The 22,555-nt window shown below is 39.6% G+C and overlaps 1 protein-coding gene across 1 annotated transcript in view; it reads left to right on the top strand.

The window, feature by feature from the left end:
* Positions 1-22,555, top strand: part of BAZ2B (bromodomain adjacent to zinc finger domain 2B) — a 291,030-nt gene that overhangs the window by 71,926 nt on the left and 196,549 nt on the right. The window contains exon 2 of the mRNA XM_089519924.1: positions 18,124-18,166. The gene's annotated coding sequence lies outside the window, so the exon portion shown is untranslated. The remainder of the gene's footprint in view (positions 1-18,123; positions 18,167-22,555) is intronic.

Raw genomic sequence — 22,555 nt, forward strand, 5'->3', positions numbered from 1 at the left:
CTATTAAAACTTGGAAGAAGTGTCAAAGAAAATTGATTTCAGTGTCCTCCCCAATAATACCTTTTCAAAACCACTCTTTTGTTAAGGAAAATGCAACATGGGATATACAGTGAATGAAATAAAACATGTATGTGAGAGTCAGGGTGACTCAGCAGAAGCAATTAGAAGCCACACAGGTGTAAAAGGTAATGGAATTAGCAAGTCCTAAATGCCAAGGACAGAAATGTAAAGTGGATAATTGAACACACCTGAGAATTGTTAAGTGGTCAAGGCTGAGATGATGAAATCATTAATTGTGGGTTGAACCAAGAGAACCAATGAGAGTGGATGTACACGCCCACTGGGTGGAAACAGACAACAGTGGGTGGTATTTTGCAATGACTATAATAATGGCTATGAATCCCAATGTATTTTGTGGGTAGTAGTAGTGTTGGATAGTTTTGGAGCTATATATAGTAGAATAAAGTAGATCTTTTATATAAGACTACTGAGTTGTCTGGTGTCTTGAGTGAAGGTACAAGAGCCAGCTGGATCCTGAAGAAGTGGGAAGACTTCTGTGGAAGCAAGAGTGAGAAGGCTTGGAGAGTTTGTCAGGGTCTTCAGCCTATTCTCTGTAACTCTGCTGCTTTAGAGCAAAGCTTTAACCACTGGCCAAAACTGGTCAGCGCCGGTGCGTAACAAGGTGGTGAGTTCGAGCCAGAGGTGAAGAGCAACAACTCCCATCATCCCTGACAAGGGTTATGGGCCCAGTTACTGCAGCACCCAGCATCCACAGAAGCTGAAAGTTCCAGAGAGTGGAAGACAGTTTTGTGGAAGACAGATCAGAGCAAGCTGTTTGCGCTGCACTGATAAGCTCCGTGAGTAACTCCTCCTGTGTTTTGATTAAGCCCGAAAGGGGTCAGCTGTGCATACTCAGAAGGACTGCGTCAATTGAGTCACTGCACAAATTAAGATGGAGATTTTGAAGTTTAGTAAATTGAATAGAAGCAACTACTCCACCTGGAAGATTTATGCCCAGTCTCTACTTGTAAAAGAAAGTTTATGGGCCACAGTTGAAGCCGGGCTGCCAGCAGACGCCAATGCAGCCACGAAAGAGAAAGATAATAAAGCCAAAGCTTGTCTTTTTCTAATGCTGGAAGAAGACTTGATTAATGACGTAAGGGATAAACAAACTGCGAAAGATGTGTGGGACACTCTGCAAAGACTACACACTCCTTCAACTGCCTTTGCAAAAATGCTATGGTCTAAGAGAATTTATAGGCAGAAGATGGCAAAAGGGCAGTGTGTGATAGAACATTTAAAAACAATGCAAAACTTGTTTGTGCAGGCTGAGCTAAGAGGAGTAGAAATAAGTAGAGAACAGCAGTGTTATATTTTGATTGAATCAGTAGACCCTACTTGGGACAACATCACCAATGCTTTGCAAAACTTACCGGCAGAAGAATTGACGAGAGACTTAGTTGTGGCCAGGATTGTGGAAGAAAACCAGAGGAGGTTGTCTGAGAGGAATGACGCAGCAACTTCTAAGAGCGTGCCAAGTGAGCAAGCCAAGCCTGATGTACGTGGGCTGGACCAGGCAGCTTCTTCGAGGGAGCAAAGAAAATGTTTCTACTGCAAGAAGATAGGACATCTGCAGAGGCACTGCAAGCAGTTGGCTGCTGATAGAAGCAAGCAAGAGAGCAGATGGCAACCACGACACGATCAGAGGGAGAAACAGTCCAAGCCGCCATTTTGGAAGGACAATAGAAAGCCCGAATTTTCCCTAGAAACCAAGATGACTAAACTGAGACGTTCATACTTTGGCCATATCATGAGATGACATGTGTCACTAGAAAAGTAAGTAGGAAAAGACGAAGATTGCATTCCTAATGGATAGACTCAATCAGGGAAGCCATGGCCCTGAGTCTACAAAACCTGACCAGGGCTATTGATAGGAGGCTGACTTGGAGGTTTCTCATTCACAGGGCCACCATAGGTCAAAGTCAGTTTGAGGGCAGTTACCAACAAATGAAGAACAGAATGAAAAAGGTCTAAACAGGATGAAAGATTTATTAACAGGTTCCTTACTTAAAACAGTCATTCAGATTATAATTCAGCAGTGATCCCCAAATTGTGCCCTTTAAGAGATTTTGGACTTCGGCTCCCAGAAGCCTCGGCCATGTTGGTGAATAGTCTGGGATTCTGGGAGCTGAAGTCCAAAATCTCTTAAAGAGCACAGTTTTGGGACCACTGAGTTATTCGATTTACCAGGGCAATGGCTACAGGGCTTTCAGATTATTCATTTTATATCTTACCCTGAGGTGAAGGCAACTGCACAGAAAGCCCTAACTGGCTTTGAACAAATACTATCAAAGTGTGGCGTGGCTATATTAGAGGTCTGCTTTCAAAGAATTATTATATATTTATTGATGCTACCTAAGTTTGAGGAAAGGATTTGTTCTGCTTTTAGCGGAAACCCTATGGAATAGGTTATTGTCAAACAGTCCTGTATGTTCCATTTCATCTTCTATAAAAGAACATATAATTAAAATAGTGAACTGGTACACAATATTCCATTAAGATTAAGTTATATCTCAACAAATATGAGTCCCCTTTGCTGAAGATGCAAGAAAGAGATGGACTTTTACCTCCAGATGTGGTGGTTCGGTCCTAATGTTCACCAATTATGGTTATGAGCTTTTGAGAAAATCTCTAAAATTGCCAATCAGCATGTCCTGCAAAGCCTGAGGTGGGCTTATGTTCCATGGAGATACTGTAACTCTTAAAAATAAAGACATTTATATGTATTTGTCTTGCAGCCAAACTATTGATTGCCCCCCCCCAAAAAAATGGAAGGGAGAGAGGGATTTCTCGCCATATGAGTGAGAGAGCAAGCTATGGCAGCACTCATGGAGAAATTAACTGTACAGCACAAAAAGTATAGAATGACCAGATAGATGGCTCACTTAATGAAACCTTTTATTGCATATTCCAAGAATAACAATACTATTTTCCATCCTCTTGTAACTCATAGGCCTGTTACAGACAGCCAAAATAAAGCTGCTTCGAGTCACAGTGGAGGTATGGTGTTTTAATGATGCATGCGTCCTAAGAGTCCAGAAGCCACACCAAAGCCACGCTCCAGTCCTTAGGGCTGGAGTGTGGCTTTGGTGTGACTTCTGGACTCTTAGGATGCATGCATCATTGAAACACCATATCTCTACTGTGACTCGAAGCAGCTTTATTTTGGCTGTCTGTAACAGGCCATAGTAACCTTTTGAATGATCTATTGTCCTAATTATCTACCTGATATAGCCTTGTGGTACTTCTCTCTTGTTCGTTTATTTTTCTGTTTCCTTTTCACTCTACAGAATTTAATAATATATAATATATATATTGATATAATAAAAATTTTAAAGGAAAAAAAGAAAGAAAAATACCAAACCTCTGTTTCAAGTAAGTGTATAAAGAGTTTATAGGTGTTCATAGTTTTTGATAGACTGCATAATGGGAAGATTGTCCCTTGGGGACAAGTTAAACCACATATCTACAGTGCAAAGCTTCCTTAAAGGCCTGAACCAAGTCTGTGAAATATTCATAGGAGCAGTAGTGTTGCATACAAACTGAAACTGGCAGATTTGTATTAGTATGTTCGCAACATTTCAATGACTTTGATAATGGTTTCATATTAAAAGCTTTTCTTCACATTTATAAAATCTCTGTTTGTGAACTGCACATGAACTGCGAATGCTTATGAGCAACATCTTAACTATATATGCAATTAGACGACAGGTTGAGTACTTTCTGGCACTTCATCAGTACTCAGTACTTGTTCAGGTCCTGCGTAGCACAACATCCTTTCTGTAATTATCAGGGGATAGGCAAGCTATGGAGAAATAGTTGTGCTGTTATTTCTCCTTTATTGGATTGTAGGTTGGCATGCTTTTATGATGGAACAAACAAAGTGAAGATGACTGTAATGAACTGTGTCCCTTCATTCTCCATCTTTTTTTCTCCTTTCCCCCTGCCGCTCAATTCATTTGCCTGGTTTGTTAAACCACTGTTTCCTATGATGTACAGTCTGCAAAAGTGTGGCTTGAGCAATGTCTCTAAACTGGGGATATGAAACCATTCTTCCAGTTTGGGCATGATATGAAAGTTGTTTAACAAACCAAGATAAGTGAAAGAGAGCAAGTGTGTGTGGAGGGGGGAAAGAGATGAAAAGGAAAGGAAAGAAGGAAGGAAGGGCAGCAGACAGCACATGACATATTTCTAGATCAAGAAACAATGGTTTAATAGGACGGGAATATTTTGGGTGAATCAGGCCTTCTGTGATAAATGTAGCAGATGTGACTGTCATATTAATACCTTGGAGGAAACTTGGGATATAAATGTGATATATAAATTATGCAACAAAAAAGCAACCCTGTAATCATTTTTTGAGCAGAAATAAAATTTGCAATTTGATAATAGAATTTAAAGAAGTGTGCTTTTAAAAGAAAAAAAAACAGCTGTCTCAGTTTATTGTATAAAAATTATAATGTGCGGCATAATCTTTGTGAGGAAGCCGAGTTTAGAGGTTTCTTTAGCTTTGTTTTGTAAACTTTAATTGTGTAGCCATGCTATGTAAATGAATGAACTTTTTTCCCCTGTTAGGCAGTGTATGTGTTTATTCGTACTAATGAGGCCTAAAAATAAATATCACTAAAACAGTCTTTTAATGAAGTAACACAGCACACATAAATTTGCAAAAACCAACAACAATCTAATAAAGACCTCAGCATTACCATATGACTCTTATTAGTAGTGGAAAATGTTCACATTAAAATATTGCATGCATTGGCACAATAGCCTTTTTGAGAAGAAACCAGTTAATCTGAAAGGTCCCTTTGACTCTGACTGATTTTTTTATTTATTGTATAAACATGTTCATATTGTGTAACTTCCTCAGCTGCATGCCAGATCACATCTTCACAGTTGAGACTGAGTTCATTTTCCATTTGTTATAAAGTCTGCCTACCAGAGGCATTGTTTCAGTCTAGTCTGTCATCAAATAACAATCTACTATTTTAACATATTAAGGAAAAGTTCACAGTGAAGCAAGCCTGCATATTTTCCTCTTTGTAAAATTGCTAAAGTGAGATCCTGTTGAGTACTAAAATCTCTTTCTGACAAAAACAGCTCTTTTCGTTTCTTTCCTGTTATGATCTGTTATGATTTTATGGGGTTACCACTGAAACAACCACATACATACCTGACAACTGTCAGATTTGGCAGGGATAGTCCCAAATAATCCTCTTTCATTCCACTTTTTCAGATAAATGTCCCAGTTTCTCTTCCCTCCTCCCACTTTCCCCCTTTGTCCTCAGCTTAATTCAGTTGCTGCAAACAAAGTGCAAAGTGCAAAAGTAGCTTGCACTCTATTAACTCAGCAGCAAGAAGAGGAGAGGAGAGAGCAGAATCTTGCCCTTCGCAATACAGTCAGATAAAAGAAAACTGCTGCAGCCTTTTCTAGCTTGTTTGTTTTTCCTTTTTAATAATTTTTCATATTTTAGCTACATTTTAATGTTGCTTGGCCATATGTGTCCTGGCTTTCATCTGTGAAATGTTGGATGGTATGCAACCACCTTCCCCCCCCCCCCCCCGATACTTTCTTAACTTCAAGCATTTATATATTGCTGCAGTACTTCTGTAGTTTAAACACTTGCTAAGTTCTACAGAAAACTGCTCACTTTTATGACCAACATTTAGTTGCTGTTCCCAGATACAGCTTGGCTCATTGGATAAAAGGGATTTATGCGACTCCTGAGTTACTATTCACCAATTGATTCACTGGGTCTTTTATGGTTAGAGCTAACAATTTGATTTAGGCTTGTGTTAATGGAACCTAAGATTGACACAGTATGGCACAGAAGTGAAAGTTTCTGCTTATTGTGAATTGTTTGCATTAGACAAGTCAAGTTAGTTCCATGCTTTTTTTTTTTGGGGGGGGGGGTTAGAATTCTACAACCAGAGTTTTTGTAATAGAATTTTCTCCTTTGTGTGAAGCAATTCCAAAGTGATTCTGGCAGATTAATGTGGGAACTGCAGTTTGATTTTTGCACTTAGAAGCATCTCATGGTGTATGTTGGTGGCAAACAATAGGACCTTAACTGTGTTTCCTTTTTGAAAATCAAACATTCAACAATGCTTGGCCTTTCCATAATCTTTCCTTTCCTTTCTGTTGACCTACTGCCTGATGGTTCGCTCTGATACCATACCTCCAACCATCCTGATTTGACAGGGACAGTTCCAACTACCATATACAGTTGGCCCTCAGTATCTGTGGACTTGCCATCCACAGATTTGAGTATCTATGAATGGCAGGCCTGCATTGTCCCCAGTGATGGTGCATACATTAGGGACAAGGGGACTTCACCTGAAACCATGTGCACATGGCTGGGATATTCACATGAAAGAAGATTACTGGTCCTCCTGAGTGAGTCTGGGGCTCTGGGGCTCTGCTGGAGGACACCAATGTCATCATTGTGTGCCTGCATACCTCCTGCTCCCAGCCCCCTTCAGATACATGTGTATCCTCCTCACCCCAGCTCCTCTTCAACAGTGGAGGGAGGGAACCTGAATAGGCATCTCTCCTTCCCCAGGACGGGGGGCACCTTCCATGCACTTGGCGGATGGAGCGATGGAGGCCCAGCAGGGACTGAGATGCATTAAGGCAAGAAGCAAGCAGCCCCACATCCCTACCGTAGCCCCAGGAAGGGGTAAATGCCCAGGCAGTGTGGCCCTGGCCTCTGTTCCCTGCCAAGGCTCACCCCAGGGAGACCCAGCCCGCCCCTGAGGAAAAGCCCCAGGGAAGGAGGGGAAGTAGGGAAGAGGGAAGAGAAATTCAGAAAGAGAAAGAAGAAAAGAAAAATCTCCGTCCTTCCCCTCCTTTTTAAAGCTGTGATAAGTGATTGGATGTCATGCCCAGCCTGGAGGATGGCTTGGAGGACTCAGAGGATGAGCTAGAGCCCCTGGGACCTGAACCTGTAATGGAGGAGCCAGAGCCCCTGGGGCTTGCACCTGTAATGGAGGAGCCAGAGGCTAGCCCTAGTTCTGCTGGAGCAGAGTCTATGGCCCCTCCAGAGGTTCAGCAATCAAGTTTGCCTGGTGCCGAGGCTGTGGACATGGAGGAGGATCTGGGCAGTGTGCCTACCTTCAATGAGCGTCGAGCAGAAAGAGAGGGCCTTCGAAGATCTCGGAGGCTTTATCAGAAGCGTCTTCGTAATCAGACACAGCTGAAGGCCGGCTCCTTGCCTTCTTAAGCACCTGGAGCATGTGTGGTTCTTTGCCAGTGGATATCTGACTCTTTTAGAGGAAAGACTCTGTCTCTGGCTCCTTTGGTTTCTTGTCTTGACTACCCGGAAACCTTGACCTTGGACTGCTTTATCGACCTGCCTATCTGTTACCCTGAACCTCGGACCGTCTGACAATTCTCTTGGTAATCCCTTTTGGTAGAACTACTGCGAATCTCCAGGACTGTGTAGCTTACACTGACTTTGCTGTGCTGGGAGGGGGTTTGTTTGTTTGAGAACTAGCTGCCTTATCAGCCCTTTGGCTGCTTTCCCGGACATTGGAAGATGACACCCACCCCTGAAATGAAAAGGTACAGAGAGAGAGAGAAATGGAGTGAGAAAATAGCGGCTTTCTCCATGCCTCTCTGCATGTTGTCATAGTTGCGTTCTCCTTCCCAAGGGAGAAGGTCATAAAAGCTTGCCTTTTGCCAAACAGATTTTTCCAGCATGATCAAAGGCACGCTTTTATGACCATCTCCCTTAGGAAGAGAATAGAAGTGCTACAGTGGCATGCAGAGAAGCACAGAGAAAGCCACTACTCTCCCACTCTGTTTCGGCTTTATTTTCTGTGTGATAAGTCTCCCAGTGGTGGTGTGTGGGATGACATACTGAAAATGGTTTAGTGTTATTGCAAGGGATGATGTATGTTCTGTTTCTCCTTCGTTGCTTTTTTTTTTTTTTTACAAGATTAGTGGAGTTCCACATTCTAGTTTTGAAGGAGAAAGTACATGGCTCCTAATGAATGAAGCAATAACTACATACTGTACACGAAGTTGCAAAAATACAATGCTGTACATGTAGGTTAGTGGGGGGTATTTGCTGTGTATTTTTAAAAGAGGGCACATTTATCACTATAACACTCATGTTGGAGAAATATATCTAGGAAGTGATGATCTTCTGCATAATTTTTCAAAATGTAAATGATACTGTCATTCCTCATTAGTGGTGTTATACTGCAATATGCATTAAATACCTGTAAGACTTTAGAAACCATACCTAGCACTTGCTGTTTGAATTAATGTGCAGTCTGGTAGCAAAAACTGAATTTTCCTTATGGATAAAAACACAAAATAACACAAAGGAGAACTGCTACCTTGAGAAAATGTCATCTGGATCAGCAAATGAATAATAACAGTGCATTAAATTGTATGGAGTGTATATGGGAGGGTTATAAATGCTTCCTAAAATGTTGGTCTCTATATGTTATAAAATGGTATCATGGATAGGAATAATGAAAATGGTTTTCATAGTAGTTGAAAAAAAGCAAGCTACATAGAGACCCGTGTTGGGATTGCATTGTTTAGGGTGCTAAAAGAATTACAGTGCAATGTTACTGTATATATGACTGCTGAAAAGTGAACCGCATCCCCATTATTATTATTATTATTATTATTATTATTTAAATTTACTTATAGAGCACTATAAAGTTTGCACAGCACTTTACATAGTAATGTCAAATAAAATAGGGGGCGGGGGGTTAGAATAAAAACCTGCCAATCAGCATACAATCTAAAACAACAACATTGCATGATTAAAATATCTCTAAAATAATACTAACTAGTATACATTAAAGACAAAGTAAGCAGCAGATTAACAACCAGTAATTTGAAATGCTACTACTATTACTACTACTACTACTATTGCCGCTTGAGTCCCTACATTGGGAGAAAGTTGGGATAAAATAATAATAGTAATAACAACAATAATACCTGGAGTTCTTGGTCCAGTTCTAGGCACTGCAATTCCAAAAGGATATTGACAAACTGGAACATGTTCAGAGGAGAGTGACCAAGATGGTAAAGGGTCTGGAAACCAAGCCCTATGAGAGTGACTTAGGGAACTGGGAATGTTTAGCTGGAGAGGAGATAAGATAGCAAATTTTGATTTTATTGGGATTTTCTCTTGGATAAGTGAGTAAAAGATTAGAATCTTACGGCATGGTTGTGCTTGCCTTTAGTTCAGAAGTGTTTGCGAATAAAAGTGGAAAACAAGTACACACATCCTCTGCCCTATAAAATAAGAATAGTTGTTTTATGACTTCTGCCTTCAAGAACTGGAGTACACCATGACTTAGAGCTTCATGCATATGAATCTCTTCCAAGGAATAAAGACCCTGAGTGATTAACAAGCAAGGAAATACATATTTTAAATGGTCTGACGTATGCCATGGTTCATATTGTAGATATGGAGCGAAGCTTGCTTGTCTTTCACTCTTGAGGATATTCAAGCTACTCATGCTTTGTTCTTGTAGTTTATTTTGCCATCAGGGCCCCCTATAAATATACAGTAACTTGGATGCTTGGCTGTGGCTGGTGGCTTTTATGAGTGATAGCAGCACAGCAAGCCGCAATAAGCTATCCAATAAAAATTACAGCTTTTTCTAGTAAGGGAAGTATCAAGGTTAGAGAGCTTTAGAAGATCACTCTCTAGGGGAATTATGAGGATGAGTTTTTGAAGGGGACTATGTACACCTTTTGAACCAACTGCTTAATTTCACATAGTTAGTTAGTTAGTTAGTTTCCTGAAGTGATTATAAAGTTTCAGCAGATGTTGCTGGTCAGGCAAGCAACACCTGCTGAAATGTGCTCTTCTACACAGCCACAAATGGGACAGGAGTCTTGCCCCTTATTTCACCTGGCAACCATACTTTGTTCACAGAGTGCTTCCTCTCCAAAGGTAAAGAATAACAAAGGGCTGAGCAACATCATTGGTCTATGGAAAATCACTTTGAGTAGCACTGCTCTAGAACAGTGGCACTCAAAGTGATGGTCTGTGGACTGGTGTTGATCCATAACCCACTGGCTGCTGCTTTGGGCAAGTTTCCAGGAAAGAAACAGTTGTAGTCAATGGGTACAGATATGATGCTGGTCTCTGTCACATGGGGAAGAACATCCTAGTGGTCTGCCAAACCAAAGAACTTAAGAACTGCTGCTTTAGAAACACTTCTGGAACCAGGGAGGGTGAAATTCCTCCCAAAGTATACCTTTCTGGAGAGGAACAAATGCTGGCAAATATATCACATCTAGATGACTTTCAGCATTCACCTGTGCATCTCTGACTTTGGGAACATTCAAAACACTTGTTTGTTGGAAGTGTCAATATTAATATGAAGAGTCACATTCATACAATTTTGTATTCACTGTAACAGGTATAATGTTCAATTGGTTATGGTGAAAAGCTTTTCTCACGTTGTGGTTTTCAATGCAATTATTAGTACCTGTGCCTGAGAAGAATAGTCCTGATGCGCTGAAGCAGGCACTCTTGTTTCCAACCTTGCTTTCTTTTTCTCTTTTTTAAATTCAGATGTTAAAACAGATTTGAATTTCTTGTCTATACCCAGCTGCCTGTAGAAAATATCCGTGACAGAAATGCTGCACTAGCATATAATTTCCCTCTCATGTCTTCTAGTTGAACAAGCTACTCTTGCTTGGTTACAGATGGCTTTACTGTCATGTGCCTCCTGCAGCCTTGGTTGCAGCTGTGTGCACAGACATGCTTCTGTACAAATGCTCCTCTCTTGGAGCACATGCTCTATGTTTTCAAAGGCACTGAGAACACAAGTTGCATTTCATTGCCCTTTCTTTCTTAAGAGTTAAGTGGAAGGGTGGAGTGGAGTCGTTTAGCAAAGTCTAAAGGTGCATAACCAGAGATAATTGGACAAAGGCAAGGCAAATTTAGGTCTAATATCAAGAAATCTTTTGCACACTGAGATTTATAAGGCCAGCAAAGTAGTTTCCCAAGGAAGCTGGCAAAGTCCCAGTTTAGGACAATTGGGCATTAGCACAGCAGCGGCTGCCAAATGCACTGACAATAGAATGTATGCCAAGTATTTTGGCAGCGGAATGAATTGAGTGTTCTGGAGCCCAGCTAACTTTAGTTTCCCAGTGTTGGGGGGTATTTTCTTATACTTTCCCTCTCTCCTCCATGAAAGTTGCCCAGGCTTAAAAAACAAAAATTTGCTTGTTACATTTAGAATTTAGAATGCTTTAAAAGTTGTTTGTTGGAGTTACATCCCTTTGTAGACCATTTTATGGGTTGAGAATTGCTCAACATCTTTCTAGAGCAAAAATAAGAATCTTTAGAAGAAAGATAAGGAAACTTTAAAAGAAAAGTTACAGCTGTGGTTTCCTCTGGTTTGGATGAATTATAACCAGTGTATACTTGTAACAACAGCCTGATGTGTAGCTCACATCTATGTTTAGACTGAAATTTAGCCATATGTATAGTTTGTTGTTGTTTTTGTGCCTTCAAGTCATTTCTGACTTATGGTGACCCTAAGGTCTATATATAGTATACACACTGAAAATAGTCCCTTTTATTTCTGTAGGTCTACTCCACTCTTCTAGAGCAATAAAAAGATATGTTTTATAAAGAATAATGATACATCTAGCACTAGAGTTGTCAAAAACCAAAAACTAAGGGATTGTAGATGTATAAATACATCTTCAAAATAAATAAATGACAGTAACAATAAAAAAGCAATATAGCTGAAACAAGAAATCAGTATACAAATAACAGTGATAAAGATTAATACAAAGTATGATACAAAAATTAGAATAACCAGAATGTCAACAAAAAGCAATAGCAATGAGAAATAACAATAATCAAAATAAAATAAAACAATATAGATAACATATAACAATATTCATGACAATATGGGTAATTGCTAAAGATGTTCATAAAATGGACACCCAGATTACAACGAATATATATATTTAAAAAAATCTGAGGACCAGCCTTTATCCCAAAGATGTGAAAACTTTACCTATTAATTCCACAAGAACAAATTTTTGGTGCTTCTGATGCACTGTGTACCTTGATACTCATCTTCTCCAACATGTTGCCCTCGAGAAGTGTTGAGCTATATGACTAACAGAAGTCCCACTGATTTCAGTGGGTTTGGCTGAAGTACAATTAAATCTGACCCCAATCTATTATTATTATTATTATTATTATTATTATTATTATTATTATTATTATTTTGTGTCCCTGTGTCTCTAAAATCTAATGAGTGTAATCATTGTCACAAAGCTATAAAGAAACGGTAAGAAATGTGTGGCCCTCCAGATGTTGTTGAACTGCAATTCCCTACATTCCTTACCACTGGCTCTGCAGGCTAGTGCTGAAGGGAGTTTCAGTCCAACAACATCTCGTGGTCTGTAAAAAAAGTCTCACTTCTTCTCTAAAGCAAAGGGAGCAGAAAAAAGTTGCATTGGAGCTGAAATGGTTAGTATGTTCAGTCCAATTTGTTTAAAGAAATAAGGTGTTCCTAAATCAAAATGGTCTGTGTAAGAATGAATAATACTGATGGAGAGAGTTCTGAAAACCACAAAGAGCTAAACTATATGGGAAGTTCTAGTTTCTCATACATAATGCAGAACATAATGCAAATACATCATGTAGCTTTAATCTTTATCATTTGAAATCATAACCAGAGTCTATGCAACATTATCATTTCTCTTAAAGAGAGTTATTTTAAGAATATAATGAGAGCATGACGATTTTTACTAATTATGGTGAGAGGCTGGAATATTTTTAACTTCTGCCTTACAAGACATTTGTTACCAGTCATTCGTCAATCATTTTTAACTTGTGACCTTGCAGTCTGCAGCACGCTTTGGAAACAATGGAAAAGCGCAAGGAAATGATCAATTTCTAAACATAGCTGAGCAGTTTCTAAAAAATGTGAAATATGGACATGTTGTCTTTGAAGTGCAGCATTATTTGTAAAATGCCCTTGGCTGTGATTAACAATATATAGCAAGCAGCTCTCAAAAGCAGCAAACCAAAGGTGTGAACAAAAAAACTGCTATAGTCTATCAAATGGAAAGAGCAAATCCCAGTAATATAAGACAGGTTAATTGAGACTGCTGGCCTCTTATAGACAAGGAAGAAATAATTGACTTTCAGCAGGTTCTTGCATCCTCAAAAAAAAAAGAAAAAAAAAAGATGCAAGTACAGAGTCTCTTGAGATAGGGCCATCCACCAATTTTCTGCATGTATGAGTGTTTGGGCACACATATGCACACAATATGCATAGAAATAAAAGTCATTGGTAGAACCTACAAACTGGATGGAGGACCCAACCTCATACATGGACCTTAGCATAAACTGCACATAAACAAAATAGCATATGTGTGACAAGCATAGACTGTGTATTTACAGTCACAAAACTCCCACAGATGCGTTGATTGTCCATATATAGGAGTCAGCACAAGGGTAGGCAACCTTTTTGAGCCGGGGGCCGGGTTGCTGTCCCTCAGACAACTGGGGGGCCAAACTCAAAATGGTGCCCAGAGCTGCGCGGAAGCTGTGGCGGGGGCGGCAATCAGCAGCAGGACCGGGCTGGGGCCGGTCCCAAGGCCTCGCCGGGCTGGATCTGGTCCGCAGGCCATGCATGTTAGCATCACTGGAAGACATTGTTCAGAGGTTATATGGAGGGCCTTTCCTTGTGGACAGCTTTTGTGCATATTGTTTCTCCATAGAGAAACTGGATCCATCAGGATTTCTCTCACCCAATCTTTCAAGGAGAAGCTATGTGTACAAAGAATCTTTTTACATTTAAGGCATGGTTTCACCATTTTGGTTGCACTCCTCTGGAGCATGTCCAGAGGAGGGGGACCACAGTGTTAAAAGTTCTGGAAACCATGCCCTATGAAGGGCATCTGTTAGGGAGCTTGGTATGTTTAGCCTGGGGAAGAGAAGGTTAAGAGGTGACATGATAGCCATGTTGAAATATTTGAAGAGATATCATATTGAGGATGGAGCAAACTTTTGCTACTCCAGTGATTAGGACATGGAGCATTGGATTCAAGCTACATGAAAAAAAATCCCACCTAAACATTAGGAACAACTTTCTGGTAGTAAAAGCTGTTCAACTATGGAATATACAACCTTGGAGTGTGGTGGAGTCTTCTTTCTTTGGAGGTTTTCAAATAGAGGCTGGATGGATATCCATTAGAGGTACCTTGATTGTATATTCTTGCATGGCAGGGGTTTAGATTGGATGACCCTTGCGGTCTCTTCCAACTCTGTGATTCTGTGAGTCTATGCACAGATGGTCAGCAGATAAGCATGGAATATCTAGAATATGATGCCTCCCTCAAGTTGTTTTTGCTTCCTGTGCATAAGACAGCAATCTGCTGGAGGACACAATACAAGAGAAGACTTCCCTAGAAATTTTGTTTTATTAGGTAATCCTGAAGATGAAACATTGAAATAACCCTTTGACCCAAATGGGTATCATCTGATGAGCAGTTATACAAAGGGATAGTAATAATGAGTACAATAAATTAAGTGATAGAAAGTAGATAAAATTGTAATGTAATGCATGTACAGCACTGTGTAAATTTACAGCACTTCATAAATAAAGGTTAATAATAATAATAATAATAATAATAATAATAATAATAATAATAATGATGTTTTAGGAATTACTGGGTATATTTTAGAGCCAGCATGGTGTGGTGATTTGAGAATTGGACTTGATGAGGTTGTAGAGGAAGGCAGTGGCAAACCACCTCTGAATAAATTTTGCTAAGGAAACCCTGTGATAGGGTTGCCATAGTCCTGGATTGACTTGAAGGCACATAACAACAGAAGAATATATTTTACTAAATATGATTTAAATAAGCATGAGCGGTGTACCTGAATTCTGTTCCACTCCACCCTTTCTATACAGTTAATAATTATATTGTTTGATTTTTCTTTTCTCACTCCTTTTAAAGAAGAGCAAAGTGTAACTTTAAAAAGTGAATTATCTTTTGAATACATATAGACACATCGTCATGTTTGGTGCCATATGTACTTTATGCAAACTGGATTTTGTTTCTTACATAGAAACAATTACTGCTCTTAATTTCCTTTCTTTGTCAGTATTCTCCTCTGCTTGCTCCTTCATTTGACCTTGTATTTTCCTGGAGGAGTACAAGATGGCAAAAATGGTTTCTTCCTCCCACCTGTAAGATAATGTTGGGCAGAAAGATTTTCAGGAAAATAAGAGAAGCGTTTGGCTCTCTCGATGTTGTGATGTTGAACCAGTTTAGTTAGTGAAGAGGGATATTTTTGGATTTATCAATAACTTCATCTTGTTGTATATCTGATACTGCTGATGATTTTATGTTACTGTGTAGCCTAACAAACTAGGTGATACCCATCCACTTTTTCACTTTCCCTGCCTGGCTGCATCTGCATACACATGAATGCATACATGCATGCAGACCATCCATCCATCCATCCTAGATCTCAGCAAACTGGGAGAGGAGGTGTAAATTCCCTACATGCTAAGTGTGTGTGTATGGTTCCCTTTTGACACTGGATGTGGCTTTCAAGGCCAAGAAGGTTATTCTCTCCTGATGTAAGAAAGTGTGGGATGGACAACCATCTGTTTAGAAAACATTTCCAGTATTTTTCTTTATAACTCCTTTTTTATACATACGGCTTTTGCACATTTGTAGAGCATCATTCGTGCGTCTGGACTGAGTAGTCAAGAATGAAAAATATTTTATCACAATCTGCTGTGTTGATGCTGTACAGGTAGTATATTAGCTTTTGTTGTTGTTATTTTGGTGATAGCAGGTATAACCTGTTGAGAAATGTTAAAGTAAAGTCTTTTCGGCAATGTTTGTGGAATGACATTGCCCTGTAATTCAACAGTTCTATCCCAGTGTCACCTTTATTCTTTTAAGGGTTACAAATGAAGCAGCTTTCACCATCTTTGGGAAGATTTCAGTCAGAGCAGATGGTCTTGTAAAATCCTTTCTGTTTCCTGGTAGGCTTTATTGAAATACTCTTTGGCTACACTCTCCAAACCATACTACCAAGCACAGTGCTAAATTTCATTATGAGATTGGTTTTGTTCACTTTGTTTATGGATGGTACTGGAAATGCATAATATAGAAGGTGCTTCTGGTTTTAAAAGTGACCTTCCAAAAATCTTTGAGATGTTACTTTCAGGGAGGGATATGGAACAGTAAATTTGCACAACTTGGGCCAGACTCAGAACCATGTTGTAAAGCTTGAGATTGGTAAGGACTAAGCAATGTCTTTACTGTTGTAGCTCCTGCTAAACTCTAGGATAGTGTCAGTACAGTCAGCCCTCTGTATCTACAGATTCTTTATCCACAGATTTATGCATCCACAGCTAGAAATATATTCAGAAAAAGTATACATTCTGAATAGCAAACCTTGATTTTGCCATTTTATATAACAGATACCATTTTACTGTGCCACTGTATTTAATAGGATTTGAGTATCCATATGGGGTTCTGGAACCAAACCTCAGCAGAGATCTAGGGCCCACTGTACAGGGACATCCTTTTTTCTCCTCCTGTCTTGATGATTCCATCATCAAAATTCAGGAAAAAAAACAGAAGAGAGATAGCAAGTGGACAAAATCTGCAACCTTTTCTGCCTCATGATGAGTGTGAAGGAGTCTGAATGTATACTGGAAAAAGAATAAGAAAGCCACTGCATTAGGCTTGCTGACATTGCCCCCCCCCCCAACCTCTGCAGTCATTAGCAGATGATAATGCTTATTTCCAGGCCATAAAAACATCAGTGCTGATTTCGCTAGATAAGCTCCTATTAAAACACAGGAGCTGAGTGAAGAAGCTGCTGTCAGAAGCACAAGAATAGACCTGATCCATTGGCAATTCAATCTTTGTTCCATCTTCATTCTCAGTATGTCTTTTTAGATTTCCCTTTTTCATTTCTAATCAAGTGAATATCTACGTTAGTTTTCCTGCTTTGTGCTGGGCCTCTTTTTTCTGTACTGTTCTCATCTGATGTATCAGAATATGATGGACAGAGTTTGTGCGCTTTAGTCAATGAAACATAGAGAAGTCATGTGTCCTTTATTCCACTGAGCACATGACGCAAAATATGAGTTGGGCCCTCTCTGTGAATGCATTATTGTATAGAAGAGGAAGGAGCAACTGTGGTCCTCCAGATGTTTTTGGGGTGCAACCTCTATAATCTTTCACTATAATCTTTCACCAAAAATATCTGGAAGGTCATAGTTGGTTTGGCTCTCTTGCCATAGAGCCAATAGCTCTATTTCAGTGTTATCCTTTGGCAATCACATGAAGACCCCAGGTCTTCTGGCCTCTCCTCCACTGTCACAACTCCACCCCCTACCATCAGTGTGTAGGGTGGGGGCAGGCACACTTGTCCCAAGAAGCATGTTCATGAAGGTCCACAACTCCAGCATCCCTGTGATTTAAAACCCTGATGATGCAGGTTTCTAAGTGATGTGGAATCCAAGGTATGTAGACCAGGATTCCTATTACAAGTGTGTTCCTCCCAACATAAAGGTAGGGGCAGTGTGCATGGTCCAACTGTCCCTCACATGTTTGTTAGTGTTGAATGATAATATCCAAATGTGGTTCCTCTTTGTATGATTTCTCTTCTTCATAAAGAAGATGAGTCACACCAGGGCAGCACCGTACACAGGGCAGCACTTTAAACTCTATGTGCCATAGAGGGATGAGTACTGATTGGGAATGGGACCTTGCTAATCATTAGACTAGCACTGATCAGCATGACTGGCACAGCAGGGCTGTGCCTGGCCTATAAGTAGTAGGGCAGTGAAAGGAGTAGTTATATTGCAAGCCTGTGTGGAGTCATGGTGCAGCCTTGTTGTTGCTTAAATGGTTTCTATGATCTAGATTATCTAATTGCTTCATGTTGATTGTCTGATTTCTCATTTATTATGGAAATCCCTGAATATTATATTTGATGTGTCTGCTCACAGAACAGTATTTATCATTTGTGAATAAATTGGCTGAACTTTACCTTCCTTTTGTTTCAGCTTGTGAAACAGTGATGCCACAGAACTGACCACACTCATCGCAGTAAGTAGTTTTATACTAACTCACATGATAGATTTCAGAGAAGTGTGAATCATATCAGAGAACATAAAAATATGGGAGACAATCCAGAGGAAGTTAAGGATGGGGAAATCAGTGAAACTTAAAAGCATGGTTTATATTTTTAAATCTGGTTTGTCTCAATCATACTTAGACAGTTATACATTTCTCTATGTAGTGTCAGTTGCTGACTCCCATGTCAGTTGGATGATAAATCCTTTCCAGGTTTTAGCCTGAACTTTAAAAAAGGTGTCCAAGGCCTAAACTTTGTGTTTAGAATGGCATACCTTGGACAGCTCCTAAATTTGTATATTTTGATTCATGTACATGTCAGTCTACACTAACCTATTTTCCAACAATTTTGGCCTACAACTCTAGGCATCTTTGACAATTAGTTGAGCAAGGCTGATGAGATTTGGAGTCCAAAAGATGTGGGTTGTATCAGACTGTGGAAGGCTAGTATATATCATACATTGCCCGAGTAGTTTCACTCTCAGTTGCTCATGTTCCCCAAACCCTAAATGCATTTACCATAGTTTAAGAAAAGTCCATTCTTGTATGGTGTACATAGTGTCTGTGTGGTTGTCTTAATGCAAAGTAAGTCATTAAAAAAAATTCTGACAAATGCACATGGAGGGAGCCAGTGGGGGCAATCCAATTCTCCACTCTACACATATTGGCATATGTCACATATGGACTATCCTGATGTTACATGCTTGCAAATGTAACAAGCAGCTGATGACAGAGAGGATGAGCAGCTCCAGGAGAGGATTTGGAGTGCAAAAGGTATGGTGGAAGGAAGGAAGACTGGTTATATACCCCACAAACTAGGACTCAGCCTTTAGTATGTTGCTAGACTATGCATAAATGTGCAGTGAACTTCTGTAAGAAAGGTAAGAAAACAGCCTTAGTCCTTTGTTTGTATATAATATGGAGGGTGAGGGTGACTTAAGCCCGAAAATGGTTTGTCACATCTCTAATGGTAAGCATTGTGGGCCATGAAAGTGTCTAGCACTGTTGCTTAATCCTGGGTAATGAGTGAGTGTTCCAATTTTGACAGTCTCTCCTGAATGTTCAGGAGAAAAACCACAAGGGTAGTGTCAGTACTGAAACTGAGTCCTGCTGATGTCCAGGACTTGCCATTAGGCACAATGTAACCAAACCTCAAGCAGCAAGTACTGGAATGTGGTACGGTGTAGTGTTGGAGGTCAGAATTTGAAGTGTGACACAACCTTCCTTTCACTCCCTAAGTAAATCTGCTGTTCGCAGATGCAGTAGAGGATGCTATATTGCCATCAGCACTGAAAATAAGACTCAGCCGCGGTTACGGCCATCTTCTATATACAAGATGGGAGAGGGACACCAGGCAGCCTTAGGCAGCAAAATGCCTTGGGTCAGCACTGGTTGGACTGATGTAACAATGTTCATTTTGTAGAATGCATTCCATTATTATACCTGTAATGTTGTCACACATGAAAATTGTAGCCTCTCATTTCTAAGTGAAATTACACCCTGGGTGCTGATACTATCATTATCATGGCTCATTTATTGTACTTGCTGCACACAGTGCTCCATTTTCAGCCATTGGTACAAATTATGAAACCTTTTTTTCATTCTCCTTTGAAAGTCATATTTAACTGAATTAAAACTATTAGAGAAAGTAAAGAATGTGAGTTCTTGATTGTTTCTGTCAAATTTAAAAAACAAAAATTATGGCCCTGAATTTATGATCCTAATTGCAGTGTGCAGAAGGAAGTTGCACTGAAATTAATAGGACTTAATTGCAAATAATAGTTGTAACTCAAAACAAGCTTGCTAGATACCTCCTAATGAACCAACATTGATTATTTTAAATTTGCATTTCGGGAGCTTTTTTTTTTTTTGTATCACATGTATGTGGTTTCTTGGTTCCCTCTAGTGCTCATGGTAGGATCTCATTTGATTACTTTATGTTTAGGATTGGATCATAAACCTAATGGCGGACATATCACATTACAAAACATGGTTCTACTGCCATAATTGTCAACTCTTTTTCCTTAGTCCATGTTTTTACCTCATGTTCTGTTATCATGTTCTGTTTTTTTGCCCCAGTCTGCATCATTTACTCACACTAAACCTCATTTGTTGTGCTGACCATTCAATAAATTTATTGAGATCCTCTATGAACTCTTTTCAATCTGTTTGGACTGCATGTTGAATAATTTGGTGTGATCTGCAATCTTGATTACCTCACTACTCCCTCCCTTCTTCACTTTATTCATAAATTATGTATTAATGTTAAACAGCCCGGTTTATGTGGGAAGAGGGCATTCCAGTTACTTCCCTCCATAGCGCAAATTGTGTATTCTTATACTCTGTTTACTGTTCTTTAATCTGTTAGTGATCAATACAGGTTGAGTCTCTCTTATCTGAAATGCTTGCCACCAGAAGTGTTTTGGATTTTGGAGTTTTTCCGATTTTGGGATATTTGCATACACATAATGAGGTATCTTGGAGATGGGACCCAATTCTGAACATTAAATTTATTTATGTTTCATATACACCTTATACACATAGCCTAAACGTAATTTTATACACAACATTTCTAATAATTTCATGCATAAAACAAAGTTTGTGTACACTGAACCATCAAAAAGCAAAGATGTCACTATCTCAGCCACCCATTTGGTTTATTTAGGATTTTGGATAAGGGAGACTTAACCTATAGTTGATTTTCCCTCTTTTCCTAGTTTCTGGTGACAACCACTGTCAAACACATTTTGGAAAATTGAGTACATAATATTGGATCTTTCTTTGGTAGATACTCTCAATCTTAAATTGTTGAATGGCAAGGTGAAACTACTCTTTGCAGAAGCCATGTATATAGGTTGAGTAAAGCACACTCTTGTGTCATATAACAAACCACTTTGAATGTCCCTCTCAGTTTCAAAAATAACTTGACATGTGGCACAGAGAATGGCAGCCTTTGAGAAAGGCATGTTCAAACCATCCTTATTGCACAGAGCCAATTGTGCACTTGGAAAATTTGTCTGTTTGCGGGTTGGGTGCATAGGTGCCACCTTTGGGGAGCTCTTTCAGAAACAGTCAATTATACACAGAAAGAGTTTGAAAGGATTTTATAACTTTCTGGTTGAAAATGAGTTGGCTTTCCATCTTGGTAGTCAAAGAGAGCCAGCATGGTGTAGTGGATTGAGCATTGGACTATTACTCTGGAGATCAGGGTTCAGTTCCCTGCTCAGCCATGTAAACACACTGAGTGACTATGGGTGTCACATGCTCTCAGCCCCAGAAAACCTTGTCACCATAGGGTCTCCATAAGTCGGAAATGGCACACAACAACAACAGAGTCACTGATAAAGGTAAGCAGTTATCTGGTGTTGCTGTGGTTTTCCTTTGTTTCAGGCAACATTGTGCTGCATAAAATGTTCCTTCCCTTATTCAGTGCAAGCTGAATATTTTACGATACTCTGCAATCTTTGTGTTTCGGTAGCGACCTTCATGCCTGCATCCCAGGGGTGCTTTACAATCAGTAAAGTTAAAATTAGATCGGGTAGCACAGAAAAAAATTGCTAAAACAATCATTTTAGAAATGCTGACTAAAAGAAATATTTTTTAAGGCTAGATTTGAAAGGTTCACTAGTTGGGGATGATTTCTGCTTAGAACTGACAGCATATTCCACAACTGAATGTAAAAACTATTTACAGCCATGACGTGCAACCTTAAAAATATTTAGGAATGGGAATAGGAACTAGAATGTGCTGATTTGGGAGAACAGCCGGGTTTGTATATAGAGAGCACAAATTTATTAAATAGGAAGGAACAAGTGATTTTAAAGGTCAAAAGAACAATTTTGTAGCGAATATGTTGCTCAGCAGCATGCTTGTGATGTGACAGCAAAACAGGAGGAAGATGATAAGTTAACCTGCAATGAGTAAGTTTGAAGAAAATACAGGAAGTACAGAACCAGGTAAGATGGTAAATGTGATTGGAATAATGAATTGGCCCCATGTGAAGAATGGAACACCTGATTTTGGAAAAGAAAGGCCCCAACTTTACTTTAGATAGCAGACAATCTAAAATTTGCTTGAGCAGAAAAACAGATTGGATTTATTGGAGAAGGAACTCAGTTCTGGTGGTGATGTCTGCTGAAGAAAGGAGGGAAAGGTGTTTTGTTGATTCTATCTCTAGCCCCTGAGCATCTCCCCATCTATTCTGCAGAATCTTCCCCACCCTGCTTGTAATCGTCTAGCAGGGCAGAAAGGGGCTACAGGAGACAACAATTGCCTCCTACCCCCCATCCCCTCATGGCAGAAGCATCTTGTTAGTAGTGTCCACTCTTGTTAGTTCTAGATGAAAAATAATGGGTTAAATCT

The sequence above is a fragment of the Sceloporus occidentalis genome, unplaced genomic scaffold, assembly GCF_023333645.1.
Source record: "Sceloporus occidentalis isolate IW3139 unplaced genomic scaffold, rSceOcc1.0.p SCAF_4, whole genome shotgun sequence".
Lineage (NCBI taxonomy): Eukaryota > Metazoa > Chordata > Lepidosauria > Squamata > Phrynosomatidae > Sceloporus > Sceloporus occidentalis.